This window comes from Protopterus annectens, chromosome 9.part0, assembly GCF_019279795.1.
Source record: "Protopterus annectens isolate FY-2018-M chromosome 9.part0, PAN1.0, whole genome shotgun sequence".
Lineage (NCBI taxonomy): Eukaryota > Metazoa > Chordata > Ceratodontiformes > Protopteridae > Protopterus > Protopterus annectens.
Window position 1 is genome coordinate 814,630,863 of NC_056743.1, and position 20,510 is coordinate 814,651,372.

The window sequence follows — 20,510 nt, forward strand, 5'->3', positions numbered from 1 at the left end:
ACACACACACACACACACACACATATATATATATATATATATATACACATACATACATATACATACACACACACACACACACACACACACACATATATATATACATACTATAATTTACACACATGCGTGTGTGTGTGTGTGTGTGTCCGAGAATAGATGGATAAAAGGTGTTGGTAAACAAGAGTGTGCATGGAAGAAAAAAGTGGGTTGAGAATTTTAAGAAAGTTTTAAGTCTGTAGAATGGGTTGCATCAGGAAATGACACAGGACAGAAACTGGAAAAGGGTTTTTAATGCATACATCTTTATGGGTTGAGTATTATGTACTAAATTGTGGGAGGAGTTAAGATGGAATAACTGTAAGGGTCCAGGGTTGGCTGGAGAAATGGTAGTGGGGGAGCAAACCGGGCAGTGATAAACAATCACAGTTGGAGACTATCAGTTTATGCAGGTAAGTTTAGCATAAGTAATGGTGAGGGGACTCATTTAAAATCAGTACATTACTAATTATGGGTAAAATAATACTAATTAATAAAGTAATAAAAGTAATTAAATTAGTTATTAGTTGAGGATATGAAAACTCATTACTATCGCACATTAAATTGGCTAACAATAGAGAAACTGTTAAGGGGGAGCAGTCATGGACATTTCCTTAACCTGAATAGATGCAGTTACCTTTACAAATAATTAACTGAGAAGAAGATGCAAGCCTTGCTAACAAGCAATTTAACAGGGTTTGCAAGCTCAGTTACCAAATAACAATAAAGGCATGCAGCAGAGTTAACTTGTATTTGCTACTTCACATGCCTTTTGCAATTTGAAAAGTAAAGTAGAATGTTGTAGTCAGGGGGTTCAGTGGTAGATGTACAATGCCTTGTTGTTTTCTTAAAAGATGAACCCAAAATGTAGCTTGAAGTTACAGGCCACAAGGAAAAGACGCAAGTGACTGCCACAGAAATAAAACACAGATAGTGTCAACCACACCTCTGGTGCAGAAAGATGCGGGTTCTATACCTAAACCAGGTAGCTTGATTAATTTTTCCAATAATGACACTGCAGTGCAGCATAAGGGGAGTCCCTGCACTTGTGTGTGTGCTGTCTTTCCAATGAGATGTTAACAGAGGTCCCATCTACCTGAGTTGGTGGGAGGTCAGGTGGATGTAAAAGATCCCAGTGCACTTATCAAAAAGAGTAGGGAAGTTCCCCAGTGTTTTGGTCAAATTTCCTCTAGTCAGTATGGATACCACCTCAGGTCTCCCCTAAAAACAGGCAATTGGCCTAGTTGGACTAACTAAGTTAACAAAGTCTAAACAAACATAAAACCTGTACATGTGATGTCCATGCATACACATGTAAACCTACATAAACACAAGTGAGTTCATACATATACATGCCAACATACACAAACCCAGACATCTACGTACACATATGTATGCACGCACATGGATGTACCCACCTACATTGTCTTTTCTGCAATATTTATTATATAGTAAAATTATGTAGTTACTGTATTGTAAGAAAGAATAAACAGATTTTTAACTCTGCTAGCCAAAATTTTATGATGCAATTCCATGGTTTATTTTGGAAAGTCAAAAAACTGACCTTGAAAACAAATGTCCAGACAGAATTCACATTAATGTACATGACATAAAGACTTGCTCATAAACCTCATGAAATGCTTATAACAGACCTTTTGTTTTACTTATTTTCTCCCCCACCATGTTATGCAATGTTAAGAGTTTCTAGGTAAAGAGAATCTACCCATCAGTTTCTTCTGATTATCTTTATAAGTACAGGAATGATAAGAATGGTATATTCTGGTGCCATTTTCAAAAGTATCCCATTTTTATATTTTAACATCTCCTTAAGAAAAAGACTCACAAGTTAGTTAGTCATTTATTCCTGCACAAAATTAATGTGTATGTTGATTTAATGTTACTAGATAGCTCCCACCCATTTATAAGAATCAAATAATGTACAATATTAAACACTACAAATAACTTATTTTCCAAAAACAAACAAATCCTACAAAAGCAGTATTCAGAAACCATAAATGCATTGTTTGAACTTAAAGAGGAAATGTAACCAATTGGTGACAAATGATTATACAACAGTATGATCTTGAAGGCTGCACCTGTTTTAGCTTTGTCTCCTCATAGAAACACATCTGTACTACAGGGGTTAGATGGAATTTAAAATAAAATAAAATAAAAATAAATACAATTAAATAAATAGAAAAGGTAGAGTAGGATACATTTCTATCTTCATTTCTATATTTTTTTGTGTAGTAAAGTCCTGAGTTAACTTATTTTACTTGCTACTTTTGCTAATTGTTTTATGGATGGGGTTTTATACAGGAAAATAGATTATTTTGGGCTGCTGAATACAGCTCACTTTGAAGTTTTGGGGAATATGCTCATTCAATTGTCTCCTATGAAATGGTTCATGATTCAAGCAGCAACTAGTAATTCGTCGGCCATTTTGGGTCATTTCCTTTTTTTTCCAGCCCCCTGCTATAAAGCACGTTAAGCTAGCTTTAGCTGAGCTGCTACCGTTGCACACTAGGGCAGCGCCGGTTAATCAGATTTAAACTATTAGGGCTACCTAAAGTCCACTCTTCAAATTTTCCCTTAAAACTACCTTCCTCAAAGTATACTACTGTCCTATTTAGTGTATCCTACAACTATAAATTATCTCTACTTGACTCCCAAGTAGACTATTCTCTATCTGTATAGCAAGCACTTGCTCCTACAGTACTTATCACCTCGATACAGCACTCTTGTTATAGAAAGTACCCCAAAAAGCAAACCCCATTTCTCGGTCACCCACATCCCCAGAACCTTTTCTTAAGTTTTTCTGTCTATTCCTTCTAGCATGTCGAGGGATCAGTTGCTAATGTCCTCTCCTGCTCAGCTGGTGAACCTGGGAATATTGAGGCAATGTTACAATTGCCTCATGTACACAGACAACCCTCTCCTCCTCCCACAAAACACAAATACATGCGAGATGCAACTATACAGCCAAACTGGAGGCTGAGCTCTCTCAACATAGGACTGGCATGACCAGACAGGAGGAGAAGGTAACCACACACACTATAGACCCAGTCTCACATAATACCATCACAACCTCAAATCATACACATAAACACACAAAGACATACTCGGAGGCTCTGATCAAAAATCTACCAAAACAGCAGAGGCCACCAAAGCAGACACCCAAACAACTACCACCTCAGAACACAACACCTGCAACACATAGACCACACAGTCAGAGTGTCAAGCAGTCACAGCCCTTAAGGCCAAACACAATGCCAGACACACTAGTCATTGGTGACTCCATAGTCAGACACACTGGCGTCCGCTCACCAGACTGAGTAAGGAGAAGGTCACAGTAAGCTGCCTGTCGGGTGCTAGAATCCGCCACATAACACATGCACTCAGGTCTCTCAACAGCAGGTACAAGTCGACTCAATCATTGTCCACGCTGGTGTTAACGACCTGAGGCGTACCTCCTTGGACTACATGAAAAGAGACATAGAGGAGCTCTCTGATTATGTAGCCCAAGCAGGTATGACCCTGACCTTGAGCAGTATCCTACCTTCACCAAGAATGATGCCACAATACAGAGATAAGATGATCAGCTTTAACAATTGGCTTAAACTCTGGTGTCATTCAAAGGGGATCCAATGTCTGTCTGCCTGGGATGACATGCTGGACAAGCCACGCTGCTTCAAGGGCGGCTTGCACGTGTCACCCTGGGATTCCGGATGTTGGCAAAGGCTCTTGCCACCGCCATAGTGCCTTTCATAGGCAAGGCTCAAATTCTAAACCTACCACCCTAGAACAAAACAAAGAAAAAAAACTAAGGGTAATGCTGCTCAATGCCAGAAGTCTCAACCTCAAGATGCACGCACTCGAGGCCCTTCTCAGTATGGAGAACATCGATGTCTGTGCTGTGACAGAAACCTGGTTTAAGGCTCCTGAGAGCACCCCAGCACTATCAGGTTTTACCTCATATCATGCGTTCTGGCCCCAAAACCCGGACAATACCAAGAAAGGAGGAGGGGTATCCATATTCATCAAGGACACCCACACCTCAAGATTGGTGGCATCACACGATGCATCGGAAACCATCCAGGTGCAATTAACCATAGGCAAGATTGCTCTGCAATTTGTAGCATGTTACAGGCCACCCTCGCAAACTCAGAAACTTCATATGGCCTTCCTGAAAACACTGGAGGGGATAAATGTATCTCCGAACACCATCATACTAGGTGACTTCAACTACCCAAATATAGACTGGGAACACTACTCAAGCCCAAACACTCTAGCCCAAAAGTTCCTGGAATTCATAAACTCAAATGCCATGGAACAACTAGTCACCATCCCCACAAGAGGAGAAAACATACTTGATCTCATCATCACGAACATGGGAGCACAATGTTCAACGCCGGAAGTATACCCCTCACTGGTGAGATCTGATCACAAACTAATCTCGCTGGAGGTCCTCATCCCCCCCACCGAAATGAAAAAGACCACAGTAAAGAACTTCTCGAAGCTGACTTCACACTTCTAAAGACTAGTGTGGTCTCCTTTAAGGCCCCTGAGCGGCGGTTAACATTACTCAAACCGCTGAATCACTTACAAATGCCTTCTACCAGCACCTGCAGGGCTGCATGGATCAGGCAATCCCAAGCAAAACAAAGACTCTTTGTACCAAAGGAAAGCGTCCAGTCTGGTGGACCCCAGCCATAAACAAACTCTACAACAAAAGGAGAAAGCTACTACAAGATAGAGCAAAATCCTTAAAAGGTAAGACACCGCTGATCACTATAAGTAAAAAGCTAAGAGCTCTCATAAAATCATCCAAAGCTAATTTTGAGAAAAAAAATAGCTAAGGACTCTAAAGACAACCATAAGGCATTCTTTAGCTATGTCAGAAACCTAGGAGGAAACTCCCAGATATGCTCAGAATTAGTTCAAAATGATGTGATGATTACTGATCCTACAGACATTGCCAACATACTGGCTGACAGGTTCAGTGCAAACTTCTCCCCTAAAGGAGAGATATCTATACCAAATGATTGTAGCCCCCCAAACATCTCTAATGCCCAGGTGAGAACTGCTCTCTCCAAGGCAAAGAACACAGCATCCATGGGACCTGATGGCATCCCCGGCTGTGTGCTCCATGAACCCAACGAGGAATTAAACCCACAGTTAGGACAGCTGTTTAATCTTAGTCTCACCTCGATACGTGCCAGGAGTGGCGCACAGCGACTGTGGTCCCACTCCACAAAGGCGGTGCCTCCACCGACCCTGGAAATTACCGTCCCATTAGCTTGACAAGCCTCATCTGCAAAGCCATGGAGAGGATCATAATGGATCTCATAAATAAAGACATAGGGAACTTGCAGACTTTGGATCCAACCCAGTTTGGCTTTGTCAAAGGCAGATCATGCCTTTTAAACTTGGTTGACTTTTCAAACAGTCACCAAGGCCATTGACGAGGAAAGGCAGTCCATACAGCCTACCTAGACCTGGCGAAGGCTTTTGATACAATACCTCACTCTGGTATCATTGAAAAACTCATCAACTTAAATGTAAACCCATACATTACAAGATGGGTTGCAAACTGGCTGAGTGACAGAACCCACAAGGTCAGAGTTGCTGGCGCCATGTCAGACTCAAAGCCTGTCACAAGTGGTGTCCCACAGGGCTCAGTCCTGGGCCCACTCTTGTTTGGCATCTACTTTTCTGAAGTACAAGCAAACACAGGAGGGTTATGGCTGACAAAGTTTGCAGATGACTGCAAACTGGGCGCTGTAGTTGAAAACACATCCAACACAGATATCCTTCAGAAGGGTCTCTCAGAAACGGATAACTGGTGCCAGAGCCATGGCCTAAAGTTAAATGCCAAGAAATGCATAGTCATACCCTTCGGGAAAAATAAGGTTACCCCTAGCTACCATATAGGTAGCAATCCCCTGAACACAGAAGAAGTTATTAGGGACCTGGGAACCCAGGTTGACAGTAGCCTTTCATTCGACACTCATATTGCTAAAGTAGTTAGGAAGACCTTCTACATTGCCCACCTTATCATGAAGGGATTCACATCTAGATCAAGGGAAGTTATAGTCTCCCTATACTCATCACTCATCAGACCAATGATCGAGTACAATGCCCCATTCGGAATGTATCTGACCCGACACTTGCAGCAGCTGGAGAGGCCACAAAGTTCCTCACCAAAAGGATAAAGGGTCTCAAAATCTGTCTTATGCTGCCCGACTGAAAGAACTCCAGTTATATTCAGTTGCTTACCGCTTGCTCAGAGGTGACCTATGCCTGACATACAAGGCCATGTCAAACCCAGATTTGATGAACATGCTTCATCTCAAAAATCTAGATCCCTCAGAACCACAAGGGCGGAGACTTAAACCTCGACACGGTTATTAATAGGATGTGCTGGAGGGATAGATTCATCACCCAAAGACCCCTATGCTGTGGAACAAAATCCCGGTTTATGTGAGGCAGAGCACCTCGCTGGCCTTGTTCAAGAGGAATCTTGACCAATGGATGGGAGATCGCAGATACACCCCAGGGGTTACCTCAGTGTCACTGCTCGACAGAGGCACAGCAAAATAATGGGCATAGTTTCTCCAAACTAAAGGGGTGGCGTAAGCCACAAAACTATGGGCTAGGCTTATAAATGCCCTCGGGCAGATAGCCTAGTATGAACCTATGAACCTATGAACCTATTTGTCCTGTTACATTATAATTCTGCTGAAATCAGCCTACAACAGTACCCCAAGTTATGAGAGACACAATGACACCATTATACATAAAATAAATCAGACATGCTACTCAACTCTGCTAACCATAATACTATCGGTATAGAAATATTGCTCACATTTCCCAATTTTCTGTTACAGAGTGCTAAAAGATATTAAATGCCCATAAATAAATTGCAGTTAGATCTACAAAACATTTGGCTTAAAGAAAATACCCATAACTACTTGTCAGTGAGGTGGGCCTTCATTAATCTAGGTCCTACCATAATGGGTCCTGCAGCACTTTGCTTTATGCTTTGTCATTGTTCTAAGAATCATAATTTAAAAGGCTGCTACCAAAAGTCAAAGGATCAAGCATATAGCTAAATACCCATCAGATGGCTACTAAAATCAGACAAACAGTGGCCAAAAGACACAGTTGCTGGAAGACATACCTCAAAATTTACCTACATTAATGGAAAGTGCATATTAGCAGATTTAAAAATGGCTTGCACCATGGTTACAGCAATGCAATCGGTTGTCTTTAGAGTACAATGTTGCACTGCTTCTTTAGTTATTAAACCTGCTTTCTACCACTAACTATTTTCTGTTTGAAAAATTGTCAGTTTTCTTTTTAATTTCTCCCAAGTCTTTTGGGTTTCTAATACCATGATGGGAATGGACCCCATTCCTAAGTCACCGTATCATTAAAGTTCATGAAATTAGTATTGTTTCAATCTTTGATGTTGGCCAAAAGTGCTCTTTGCAGCACTCGCAACATGCCCAGTAATGACTCCTCCTGCAATCCGTACGGAGTTACATGTATCAGTAATGTATCTAAATACAATTGTCGATGCTTTTTTATAAGACCCATTGCTCCTACTACTACTGGAACTGTCTAGGTATCTTTCATCCACACTGCTCGTGCTTCTGTCTGCAAATCCTGATATTTTATAACTTTGTGTCTTTTCTGTATGTAAGATACTGTAGTCGCTGGGTGCAGGGATTTCATTGATCAATGCTACTTTTGTCTTCTTTTCATGAACTACATCTGTTTTTCTCGCATCCATCTTTTGAACTATTGGTAATGGGTGATCCCAGGTGATGTAGACTTTGTCATTTTCTATGACGTTTTGTAGCTCATGTTTCCAGCGTTTTCCAGCTACTTCATTAGTATAATGTTTGCAAAATCCCAGTCTAACAGTCTTGCCACATTATTATGCCTTTCAGTATACAGTCCTTCTGGCATTAGTATCTTGGGCTGCCAATATAAACCTTTCATCTTTTGATTTGAATTAACCTCTCCTTAACCATTCCTGCATTCCATCCTGATCAACACGAGGTTGTTGCAGGATTTTTCTATACTTGCAACTACATTTATGCATTCTCTACATTTCTTGCCTTCTCATCTGATTATTCACCTTATATTTTTTCTTTTGTTTTGTTTTTTGGCACATCCAGTTGCTGCCTGATTTTCATCTACTTCTGGTTGATTTCCATAACCTCTTGACGCCGATATGCTTCTGCTAGACTAAGCAGAGAAGTCATCTTAGATTTATTCTCATGTTTCAAAACTTTCACTATGTTTGCATCTTGTGAGGTCAGCAGATAAGTATGCAGTCCCACGATTGCAGATCTATACATGTAATCAATTTCAAGGAGGCCCATACCTCCTTTGGGATGGGAAATATATAATCTTGGTATGCACTGATATTTATAAATTATATGATGAGCATGAAGCATCCTTCTTGTTTTCCTGTCTAATCTATCCGATTTCAACACCTTTTGGGGCCAGTTAATCACTCCAAAACCGAAAGTTAGGACAGGAAGAACAAATTGGTTTACAGTTTGAACTTTGTTCCTAGATGTTAACGCTGTTTTCAGGATTAATTTAAGTCTTCTAAAATATTTCTTACTGGGTTTTATTCATATTTGTTTAAGTCTTCTACAATATTCCTTACGGGGTTTTATTCACATTTGTTTATGTTTTACATTTGATCCTTCATCAATTGCACAAATATTTATGCACTCCCTCTTGCTCAAGTTCTTTTATATCCCATACTTGTCCCAGACTGTTTTCTTGGTGCTGCAGCTTTCCTGCTTTAAATGTTGCTTTTGCACATTTATCAAGACAAAATGACATTCTTACAGCATCTGAAAATGTTTTGGCTACTTGCAGTTGTGATTTCTGTTCTTCATCTGATGAGCTATACAGTTTTAAGTTATTTACAAAAGTGCTTATGCAGGGTGATGCTCTCCTGACAATCAGATGATTATCACATAAGGTTCTGCTCTAGAAGTGGAAGAACAATGGGCAGTCTTTGTCTGATGTCAGTCTGGTTGTGCCACCACTGCAAAGTTGGTATTAATCAAAGTACGTACTCCATATACTAGGAATGCTAAAAGACTGTGAAGGCAGCTCCATAGGCTGGGAACTAATTGGGAAAGATTGTAGAGTTACTACTGTACCTTTCCTTGTCTGCAGTCAGCTGTTGAGTATCATAAGAATACAGAATGACATGTAGCCCACACAGTTCCTTTATAACTGTCCCTTCACTGAATTATGTTTCAATCTGTAGAAAAAAAACAACTGCATCAGTTACACCTTGCCCTGATCCTCAGAAATCTCATTTAGGGTTGAAAGAAGAAGGGGGAGCAAATCAGATTTAAGACTGAGGAACTTGCCCATACTCAAGAAGTGGTGGAGATGCTATTGAAAAGCAAGGTATAAGCTGTGAAGCAAGTCAGCCTGAATCAAGAAGTCACTGAAATAATTAAAGGTGAACTCCCATAAAAATGAGGGAAGGAAATACTGAAATCAAGTATATAATGAACACTGTGAACACAGGAAAAAGCCAAACAAGCAAGGCAATGAATGGATAATGAGACATCTCACACAAACCTTAGAAATTGCCTTTGAGTTTTGAGGAAGGGGTTGTGTAAATAAAAATCATGCATGCCCAAAATCACCATGAAAGCATTGTTAACCTAAACTTTACTGGCTGTAAAGGGGGGCAAGTTTTACACTTATCAAATTCAGTTCCCTTTCTACAAGAAATCACTGCTGGTGTAGTTTGCAACTGTGTACCAGAAATGATTCAGTGTGTGTGGGCTTTTCTAAATTTCCTGTGGTTGTGTGATCATTTTTTAATTTATCCTTTGCTGACCATGTTGGTACCACTGAATTTGAGTGAATACAGGCAAAGTGGATACGGGCTTGCTCTCCTGCAAAAATCTTTTTTATAGGATTTTCCTGACCTGAAACTTTGACATCTTTGTTATTTAGATTAGGCTTCAGGCAAATTAAATGTGAAGAACTGTAGGTGAAGCTGAAAATACGTCTTGTAGCAAGACACAAACTAGTTTAAGTAGTTTCAACATCTGGCAGGATATTCTATTTTGTGACCGCCAAAACAGGCATCCACTGAGATCCCTTCTTTGGCAAACTGACTGTCCAGTAACTGATGAATTAGAAGTTAAGCCAAGTGGATTTGTCCTTTTGGAGTAGTTGAAACAGAATACAGAACTGTAGATGCATAAAAAGCTGTGATGTAGCCTGTTAGCAATGTCTCTCTGAACCATTTGACTGATGTTAGTTAGTCCCTTGTACTTTGTGGTACTACTGGCACATGGACTTTCAGACCTATTGTTTTGCTGGTGCTGTTTCTTATGCCTGTGTTGTTATTTGATCTCTTTATAATGCAAAGCACAGGAATCCACTGCACAATTACAGCAACATTTTGGAAAAGGCAAGTGGAATATCTGCTTAACACACTCCATGGTCTTGGTTTTCTCTTTTTTGCTCCTCCAGTATTGTTTTGTGAAAGGGTATCTCACAAAAAACAAGGATCCAAAGGGACATGAAGAAGCTGACCCTTAATGTCTTAGAGAAAGCTAGGTTCTGAGCCATCTGCATCTGTTTAATATAGTACTTGAATCAGCGGATCTAAAGTTGGCAATCAAGTCAATTATTGCACTTTATGATACAAGAACCCACATTACTAATACTTTTTGTGGGTTCCTGTTAAATGATTGAAGACGCATTCTTTTGAATGCGTCTTGATCGAACTTGAAAGCATGAAAAGGCAAAATAGCAAAATGGCATATAAGAGAATTCTTTCCCTGGGAAAGAAATCACTTGGCCGCTTCCGTTACTTTGCTGTTTTTGTGACTGTAGTGCGATCTTGGAGTTGGTATATTTAAGTAGGGGGGTGAGGGGGCAAAACATTATTATTTTTTTTTTTTTTGGTGGAACAGTGATTTTTTTTTTCCCCTTGGAAAAAAAATCGCTGTTCTATGCGTTTGAGACTGTAAGCTTTCACTTACAAGGGTTTGATAAATCATCGTTCGCTTTTTTAAGCATTCAATGATTTAACATAGACCCCTTTTTGTTACTTTAAATATTTTTTCTTTAGCGAAAATATCAGCAATGCTTTATGTCAGGTTATCTTGGCAACCATCTGAAATATCGGGATACACTAGAGCAAATCCCAAAACACTGATATTGAATGGCCAAAAAAAAGGCAGACTTACGTATCCAAGATGGCCATTTCCTGGAATATTCCGTTTTTTTGAGGTATGGCAATCTTGGAGTTGGTATATAAAAGTCCAGGGGGTGTGGGGTGCAGGGGGCTTGCTCCCTGCACAAAAAGAAGTTTAAGAGAGAAAAACAATGTTCAAGATTTGCTCTTCTAAGTTTTTGACCTTTTTTTTTGGTCTCTCAACATTACAAGTACCGACATTTCAAAAAGGAGTGAGTTATCTATTTCTTTCAAAATCTTTTCCGTTACTATACCATTTGGACCTTGACCTAAATATCCTTAACGCCAAGTACAGAGTAAGTGTACACTTTTTTTTATTAAATCTACCTAGGATTCTACTTTCCCGGTCATATGAAAAAGTGGTATTTAGACACGGTCTTCCTAGATCTCCCTGGAGGAGCTAGGTCATTCAAAACAGCATCAGCAACAGGAGTGGCATGCATGAAAACAAACTATTTACTTAGTTTTATTTCTTCATGTTAACCAGGGTAGAGCTTTGATCCTGATGAAATGTTTTCAAGCTTAGTCCAGGAAAGTGCAACATGCACAATTTGACAAACAACGAAGTACACTAAACTTAAAGTACTGAATAAACAGTAACATGACTCAATTGGTACTAACAGTATGTACAAATATTTTCAGATGAAGGAGGAGGAAGAAATAGGAGAGATGGAAAGAAAAGGTGGGGAAGGTAATGTAATGTGGGATGTGTAAAGGGGGAAGGGAATTAGAGGGTAGAGGGGTTACTGTAGTGATGAGGTGAAAAGAGGAAAAAGAACAGTCATTTGTTTGCCAATGGAGGGGTACAAGGTGTTATCAGGTGTGTAGTAAGAGATGGGAGTTTAGGAGGCTGTTTTCAACTGATGTCTTGGATGCTGTGACACTTGCATGAAGCCTCTCTGAATGTGAATTTTAAGGTTTTGCTTGAATGTGGGAAAGGGATTGGTGGATTTACATTCTGCTGGGAGAGACTCCCATGACTGTGGAGCTATAATAAAAAAAGCCTTGCTAGGCTGAGTGAAGTTTGTTTTGAGGAATAGATAGACTGAATATAATCTGAGATCTACGTTATAAAAGGTAGTTATTTTACTGAGCTGACTTGGCAAACAAGTGGAATGTTTCACTATGAGTAGGTTTGTATGTCAGGAAGCCAAGAGAAATGTGCACCTTTATTTTACTGAAAGCCATTTACCTTTGGTAAGGACTGTACAGTGATGTTCTTTGGGGTGGAGCTAAGGCTAAAAATCTACATACACGGTTTGCTGTGGTTTCCTGGATACGTTTGTTACGATGTTTAGGCCATATTCAAGATGGGCATGTAGGACTCCTTTCCCTACAGTTTTCCCATCTTTTTTCGCTTTAACAAGAGTGACTTGGACTTTGCTAAACTGATGGAGTGTCAAAAGTTCAGGGACTAGTCTAGCCAGATGTCTAAGTACTTAAACACTGGGTAGTTTCCAAATGTTCCTGTTGATTATGCAATATGGACCAATTTGAAGAGATTGTACAAAGCTTTGGTTAAGTACCCAACAGCACTGTCGTCAGTCTTTTTTTGAGTTGAGAATGAAATTGTTGCGCAAGTGTCATCTCCATAAATGATTATATGGATTTGTTGTAGGCTTACAGGAGGATTGTTTAAGAAAGGAGATACAGAACAGAAGTGGTGAAAGAACAGATCCTTGTGGTACACCTTTGGTAAGTAGGGCAGATGCAGAATTAGATGTAGTTTTGCCAACCTGTACTTTAAATTGCCTGACAGTGACCACTGAGTGGGGGTGGGTAATGATGCTGCACAGTTTGATGTATTTGGTCAACTTTGAAACAAGTAAAACCTAGCCAGTTTTAAGAAACAAGAGGATTTGAATCAGGCACTTGTGACCGCTCAAAATGTGCATCCTCTCACGATAGAATGACAAAAGTTACAGCCAATGGTTTGTTTGCATCAAGCTCCAGCAAGTTGTATAGCTCTACTGTATTAATTCTTTTTGCATTGTTACTGAAAACATATAAATTCTTTAAAAATGTTATTTCTTTTTCAAGGTATTTTATCCAAAAAAGACTCCATATGCCCACCCCACTCTTTTTTCTTTCTTTAACTTATTCTTTCACATCATTTCCAACATTTTCCTTTGAAATACAAAAAAAAAATATTTTCATTATTTTTGTAGCAACTTTCCTCATCTGTTTTAACATCATTCATTCCAATTTTCCTTATTTTTATCTTTTCATATTTTCACATTCGCTTTTTCTTTTCTTGTCGTACTGTATTTCTTCCCATGCATAACTTTATTTTAAACAATAACATTCCTATAACTATACTTCTTTTTCATGTACCATTTAAATAACCAAATATGAGCAAGGAAGCAAATAAAAAACAAAAAACACAAGACTTACTAAATTAAGTCCCACATTCTTTTTCTCATTATGTATTATATGACATCCACTTTTCAGTGGACCTGATCATGAATCCCACAAGAACAAAAAAAATGCAGCTTGGAAAACTACATACACCGCGCCTAAATAAGCTAATTTCTCAATATGTATGTATTTAACACACATACTTTTTTATAAAGATAACTGGAATGCCTTTCACCATTCTGTCAGTATAATTTTTTTTTTTTTTTTTTGGGGGGGGGGGGGTATTTTCCAAATCTCACACAATACACTAATCTTATTTCTTGTAAAAATAAATTCTCCCAATTTGCACTTATTCCTCAAATCATTTTGCAGAGGAAGTTTCCCTGTGCCCTGTCAAATTTACCCTGACAAGTATGAATTACAACTCAGGTCACTTCTGAAAGGAGACTGCTGGCCTACTGGGACTCCAGTAAATAAAGCATAAATAAATAAAATAAATAAATCTACTCTAAGAGTATAAGGGCTGGTTGAGATAGAGGCATCTACCACACATACATCTGATCTCTGGATTTCCCAGTCATTTATGTCAGCAAATCACCAAGTGAAGGAGTGACAGAAACACAGGGAGTTTCAAGTGCAAAAGCGGAATCACTCCAAATGCAAGTCCCACAATGGATGCCTACGAACTGATGTAAAAGTTGGAAGAATTACTTTTCACAGCATGGAACATTACAGCACAGTACTTCATTTTCATAATCACAATGGGAATGAAACAGCTCCCCCCCACCCCGTGCTGCCTTGTTACGATTCACAATGAGATGGCAGAAAGATCAAGAGATATTACTATATTATATATATATATATATATATATATATATATATATATATATATATATATATATATATATATATATATATATATATATATATATAATATAATATATAGTATATATTACTATAATGACTATTACTCCAGCAGTAAAAGGAGAAGTGGTTTTACTTGGTACAAAACACTCCCCTGATAAATGATGCCAGTCTCTGTAAAACATTCGATGCATGATCCATGACTTATCACTTAAATGAGAGAAGGACTTTCTAGTTTTCTTTTCTCAGATGTTTATTTTCAGCCTCTAATTTTAGGCTAACATAAGGAGAAAGAAAGTACAGTTGTGTACACTTACATAAATGTAGATGTTCAGGTGTATTCACTGTTGCAGTCACCACACTTGGGTTAAACTGCCAGGGGTAGCCCTCAGTCAGCCCAAATACCAGAGGCTTAGGTACTTCTGCGTCGGTTGCTGTCACTTCAGGACTGACGTCAGGTCATCAGAGGTATAAAAACAGGCAGCCAACGCCATTACATCAGTTTTTCTTGCCCCAAATGTCAGGAGCCCCCAAATAGGGAGCTAAGTTATGGTGAAAAAACACCACCAGTAAAAAGTAAATACCAATAGCCCTGTAAGGAGTGAGGAAGAGAGAGAGAAACAAGGGGGCTGGAGGGGTGGGAAACCAAGCCTGCAAAAGTGAATACACTCAAACATCTACATTTATGGTAAGTGTACATGACTGTACTATGTTTTTTGTGTTTCACTGTTGCAGTCATCACACTTGGGTTGATTCCCAAAGCTGAAGAATGGGTGGAGGCAGTCAAGAAGAGTTAGGGCTGGCTAGTATGCCTTGCAGGATTGCTGTTGCAAAGCCTACTCTAGATTTGGAAAAGATAGGCAGGTGACAATGCTTGGTAAAGGTATGAACAGAACTCCAAGTAGCAGCTTCCAGAATGTCCCTGGTAGGGACTCCTCTGAGAAAGGCTGTAGAGGTTGAAGTTGCCCTAGTGGAATGTGTTCTGACCCTGGTGAGGGGGTGGTTTCCCATGGTGTTTGTAACAGAAATGGATACAGTGTGCTATCCATTTGCAAATGGTTTGTTTTGATATGGCCTTGCCCTCTGCCCCTGGGGCAAAGCTGACTAGTAACTGGTCAGATTTCCTACAGGGCTTAGTCCTATCAAGGTAGAATATGAGCTGTCTGTGCACATCTAAAGAGTGCAGGATCCTTTTCCCCTTATTCTGAGGATTAGGGAAAAAGGTGGTCAAATGGATAGATTGGTTGAGAGCCACACTGGACACCACTTTAGGCATGAAAGTTGGGTTAGTCCTGAGGGAGACCCTGTCAGCATGAAAAATAATGAAGGGTTCCACAGCCATAAGTGCTTGTAGCTCAGACACTCTTCTAGCTAAGGTGATGGCCAGATGCAAGGCTGTTTTCCAAGAGAGGAATTTTAACTCTGCTGATGCTGCAGGCTCAAAGTGGGGTAGCATGAGCTTTTCCAGCACAAAGTTAAGGTCCCAAGCAGGGGAGGGGGCTCTTCTTGGTGGCCTTAAGTTGTTAGCCCCTCTCAGGAACTGCTTGATGAGAGGGTGACAGAAGTGAGGTGGCTCAGTGCTGTAATGAGCAGAGATGGCAGACACATGGCTCTTAATGAAAGAGGACAGGCCTCTATGGAGTAGGTCTGCTACGTAATCCAGGATGGAAGGTAAGGAGGGCTATGCTGTATCCACTCCTTTAATGTGAATCCAGGAACAATACCTTTTCCACTTGTCAGCATAGGATCTCTTTGTACTGGGTCATCTGGCTTCACGTATGACATCCAGTACCTGCTTGCTCAGGCTGGCCACTGGAGAATTCAAGGAAAAGCCGGTCTACAAGGTTCAGGGTCTGCAATTGCAGATGCAAGAACTGTCCCTCCTGCTGAGTCAGGAGAGTTGGGATCTGGAGTAGGTGCCATGGGGGCACTGGTGACAGACTGCGCAGTAATGGGTACCAGTGTTGGCGTGGCCAGTCTGAGATAATCAGGATTGCCCTTGGTCTTTCTTCCCTTATCTTGAGTAATACTCCTGTAAGAATAGGCAGAGGGAGAAATGCATAGATTGAGAGGTTTGCCCACGTGAAGGATAGGGCATCCACTTTCCAGGCCTTGCTGTGAGGTACCCTGGTGCAGAATTTGCTGAGCTGGTGGTTGTAGGGGGAGACAAACAGGTCCACCGTTGGGGTACACCATTTCTGGGTCACAAGGCTGAAGGTGTTGTGGTTTAACTGGGACTCGTGTGGGTCTAGGAGATTTCTGCTTACGTTGTCTGCCAGAGAGTTTTGGTTGCCTGGCAGGAATTGAGCTTGTAGGTGAATATGCATGGCTGAAGCAGTGTTCCACAGGGTCATGGCGAGCCTGCAGAGTGGGTAAGAGAGGGTTCCCCCCTGCCTGTTGATGTACCATATCACTGTGGTGTTATCTGTTTTGATTAGTAGGGGCCCTGGTGAGAGAAGGGATCTGAAGGCTGTAAATGAGTGCTGAACAGCTAGCATCTCTTTTTGGTTGATGTGCAGATGAATTTGATTTGGGTTTCAGTGGCCCTGAATGCACCTGCCATCCAGATGTGCACCCCAGGCATAGTCTGATGCGTCTGTGGTTAGGGTCTGGGTGGCATGGGGCTGTGTAAAGGGAAGCCTCTTGTTGTGGTTGCATGCTGCTGCCTACCAAAGGAACTCTTTCCTTAGGCAAGGTATTATAGGTATGATAGTTTCCAGGTCCTGAGAATGTTGGCACCAAAGACTGTTTAAGTACCATTGAAGTTTCCTCATATGCAGTCTGGCATATGGAATTAGTAGAATGTAGGAGGACATGAACCCTAGAGCCTGCAGGATTTTCCTTGCGGACAGCTGGGTTCTGGTGGACATTTGAGTGAAGTAGCCTGTCAGATAGACTTGTTTTTCTGGAGTAAGGAATGCCATGTGGGATGCTGTGTCCAAGCTTGCTCCCAGGAATACAATTTTTTTGATTTTGGATTAGTTTGGATTTCTTTTCGTTGATAGTGCACCCCAGGGAGGTTAGTAGGTCCTTTACAAATGTCAGGTGCTGCAACAGCTTTTCCTGACTGCCTGAATCTGCCAATCATGCAAGTAGGGGTAAATTTTAATATTTCTCTGTCTGCAATAGGCAATGGCTGGAGCCAGGCATTTTGTGAAAACTCTGGGAGCAGTGGATAAGCCAAAGGAAAGTGCAGAGAACTGATAATGCATAGATCCTGCCCTGAAACGTAGACATTTCCTGCAAGAGTCCCGGAATGGGATGTGCAGATAGGCTTCCTTTAGATCTACGGTGGCTAACCAGGCATCTTTGGACAGCATAGGGAGAAGCTGCTGTAGGGTGAGCATTTTGAATTTTGGTACCACCAAGAAGGTGTTTAGAATGGATAGATCTAAGATACCCTCTTTTCTGGGTACCAGGAAAAGGCTGGAAGAAAAACCTTGGCCTACCTGTTCTGCAGGAACAGGCTGAATTGCCCTTATGGAGAGCAGGGACTGAACTTGGTTTTGTCCCTCTGCCCACTGGTTTGGAGAAAGGTCTGGGAACCCTTTTGGGGTTGGCAGCATGTGGAAATAAAATTTGTATCCCTGGGATGGTATGTTGAGGACCCATCGATCATTGGTGATAGAGGTCCCGTTTTTTGCATGGTGGGCAAGTTTTCCTCCTAGGGGCACGAGCAATTGGGCAGAGGTGAGGAGTGGAGTTGAGAAGTCATTGTATAGTCCTTCCGTAAAGGGGTGGCTTAGCACTCCCTGCTTTAGAAGTGGTGGTACTCCATTGCTTAGACCTCTGCATACCATGAGACTGTAAACTGAGGGGGGTCCATTTTCCCTGGGTCTAGTTTGAGATAGCCTTGAAGGGGGTGGAAAGGAGCAATGTTTAGAGGGGCAATACCTACTGAATCTTGGAGGCTGCACCTGCAAAAAATCTTTGACTGTCTGCATAGACTTAGTCTTTTTTTCCATCTTTTTTAAAACCTCTTCTGCTTTGGTGCCAAACAGATTGTCCTTGTTCAGAGGACCGTCCAATAATTTTAATTTGACATAGTCTGTCAAGGTCTGCTCCTTAAGCTAGGCATGCTTTCTAAGTAGAGAACCTGTGACTGCTGCTCTGCAGGATGCTTCTAGGGCTTCAAACGCACATTGCATGGTATGTTTGCTGACTTCGCTTGCAGAATGCATAAGCTCCTGTAATTCTTTATTTTCTGCACTGTCAGGAAAGGTAGATCATTTTTGCTCAATAGTTCCATAGTATGTTGCTGGTATTTTAGCAAGTGGAACTGACAATTCAATGCTCTAATGGCGAGAGTTGCAGAGGTGTATACTTTTTTACCCCATCTGTCTAAAGCTCAGGAAGCCCTGTCCGAGGGGGTGGGATTCTTAGCTGTAGTTGCTTTTATTCCTTTAGGTCCTTGGGAGATGACCTCTGGGTCCACAGTAGGACTTTTGAAGAGACAGTTGTGAGAGTCAGGGACTCTGTAGTACCTGTCAGGTTTCCTTGGAGCAGGGGGGGTAAAGTATCAGGAGCTAGACCAGATTCCATAAAGACATCATCCACAACATCCAGAACAGGAGGGCTAGCTAAGGGTCTGTGGTAAATCTAAAAATTCCGTCTCTTTTTGGACTGAGGATAATCCTGGCATTCCCAATGGAAATGCTCTCTCAAAGTATGTAGGGTTTCACCAAAAGAAAAATCCTCTAGAGGGGAGGCATAAGGAATGGATTCCTCTGCAGCTGAATCCTCATAGGCAGATATGGGCATGTCTTCATATTCAGAAATCTCAGAGTCGTTGGACTCTTGGTCAGATAAAGCTGCTGGGGACAAGTCTCTTTCTTTTAACAGGGGAAGGCTGGCTTCCCCTAATCAGCATGATCAGGTCTTCTGCCATTTTAAGCACCTGAGACTGTGGCAAGGAAGCAGGCGCTTGAGTTTGGGTTGTCATTTTTTTTAAGCATAGCTCATACTCTTGGGCTTAGAAACTCTGTAGTTTTAGAAAGAACTGAAGATGGGAAAGAAGTCGTCGGTTTGTGTCGAATATCGGTAGTGCAAAGAACTTCCTCAGAAGCCGGTGCCTGCACAGCGGCTCCAGACTCATCCAAGGTAGAGACATCCGGAGGTTCAGTAGTCAAAGGAGAGTCTCGCCGCATACTGGACTCCTAGCAGGTCTCGGTAGCTTCCTGCGAGGCCATCTAAGTGGGCATCAGGGGCTGCGAAAGCACCTGAGTAACGGTGAACTGGCGAATAGCTTAACAGAAGCATCGTCGGCAGTTTTGGACAGGTGCAGTCTGTCTTTATCCTTACATTTTTTCAAAAGATCGGTAGTTGGATGGCTTACCGGAGCCATTTCGGACTATGGAGATCGAGAACGAAAGTATTTAGCTACAATAAGGGCCAGACGATGAATAGTTTGGGTGTTGAACAAAGCACAAAACCGACAGCTAGGCACATTGTGGTCTGGGCCTAAACAGTTGACGCAGTAAGAATGGAAATCTCGGTGTGGTATTTGCTTTCCACAGGCGAGACAATTGTTGACTTTTTCTGACATCGGTTAGAGCAAGGAAAAAGGATCCCCAATGGGGTACTTAGCATTAGAAGACTTCAGGATGATTCAATTTCAAAAACGAAAACTCAGGTAGCGACCAACTGGTGCTTGTGCAAACTGCTTCTGCTTCGGGCTCCTCGGCAAGAAAGACTGATGTAATGGTGTCAGTTGCCTGTTTTTATACCTCTGACGACCTGATGTCAGTCCTGAAGTGCCAGCAACCGATGCAGAAACACTAAGCCTCTGGTATTTGGGCCAACTAAGGGCTACCCCTGGCAGGATAACCCAAGTGTGATGACTGCAACAGTGAAACATGAAGAACATCAAATAAATTCTCAACACTTAAAATGGCTTGCACATTCCTTTCATTTCTAGTCAAAGTGTTTTTATTTTTTATTTCCTGAACTTAGCACAGTACTCATATTTATCTATGTCACAATG

At 41.2% G+C, this 20,510-nt stretch overlaps 1 protein-coding gene across 3 annotated transcripts in view; it reads right to left on the minus strand.

Annotated features, from left to right (window-relative positions):
* DIP2B (disco interacting protein 2 homolog B) overlaps window positions 1-20,510 on the minus strand; it is a 2,678,679-nt gene that overhangs the window by 541,510 nt on the left and 2,116,659 nt on the right. The gene's annotated exons all lie outside the window — the stretch shown is intronic.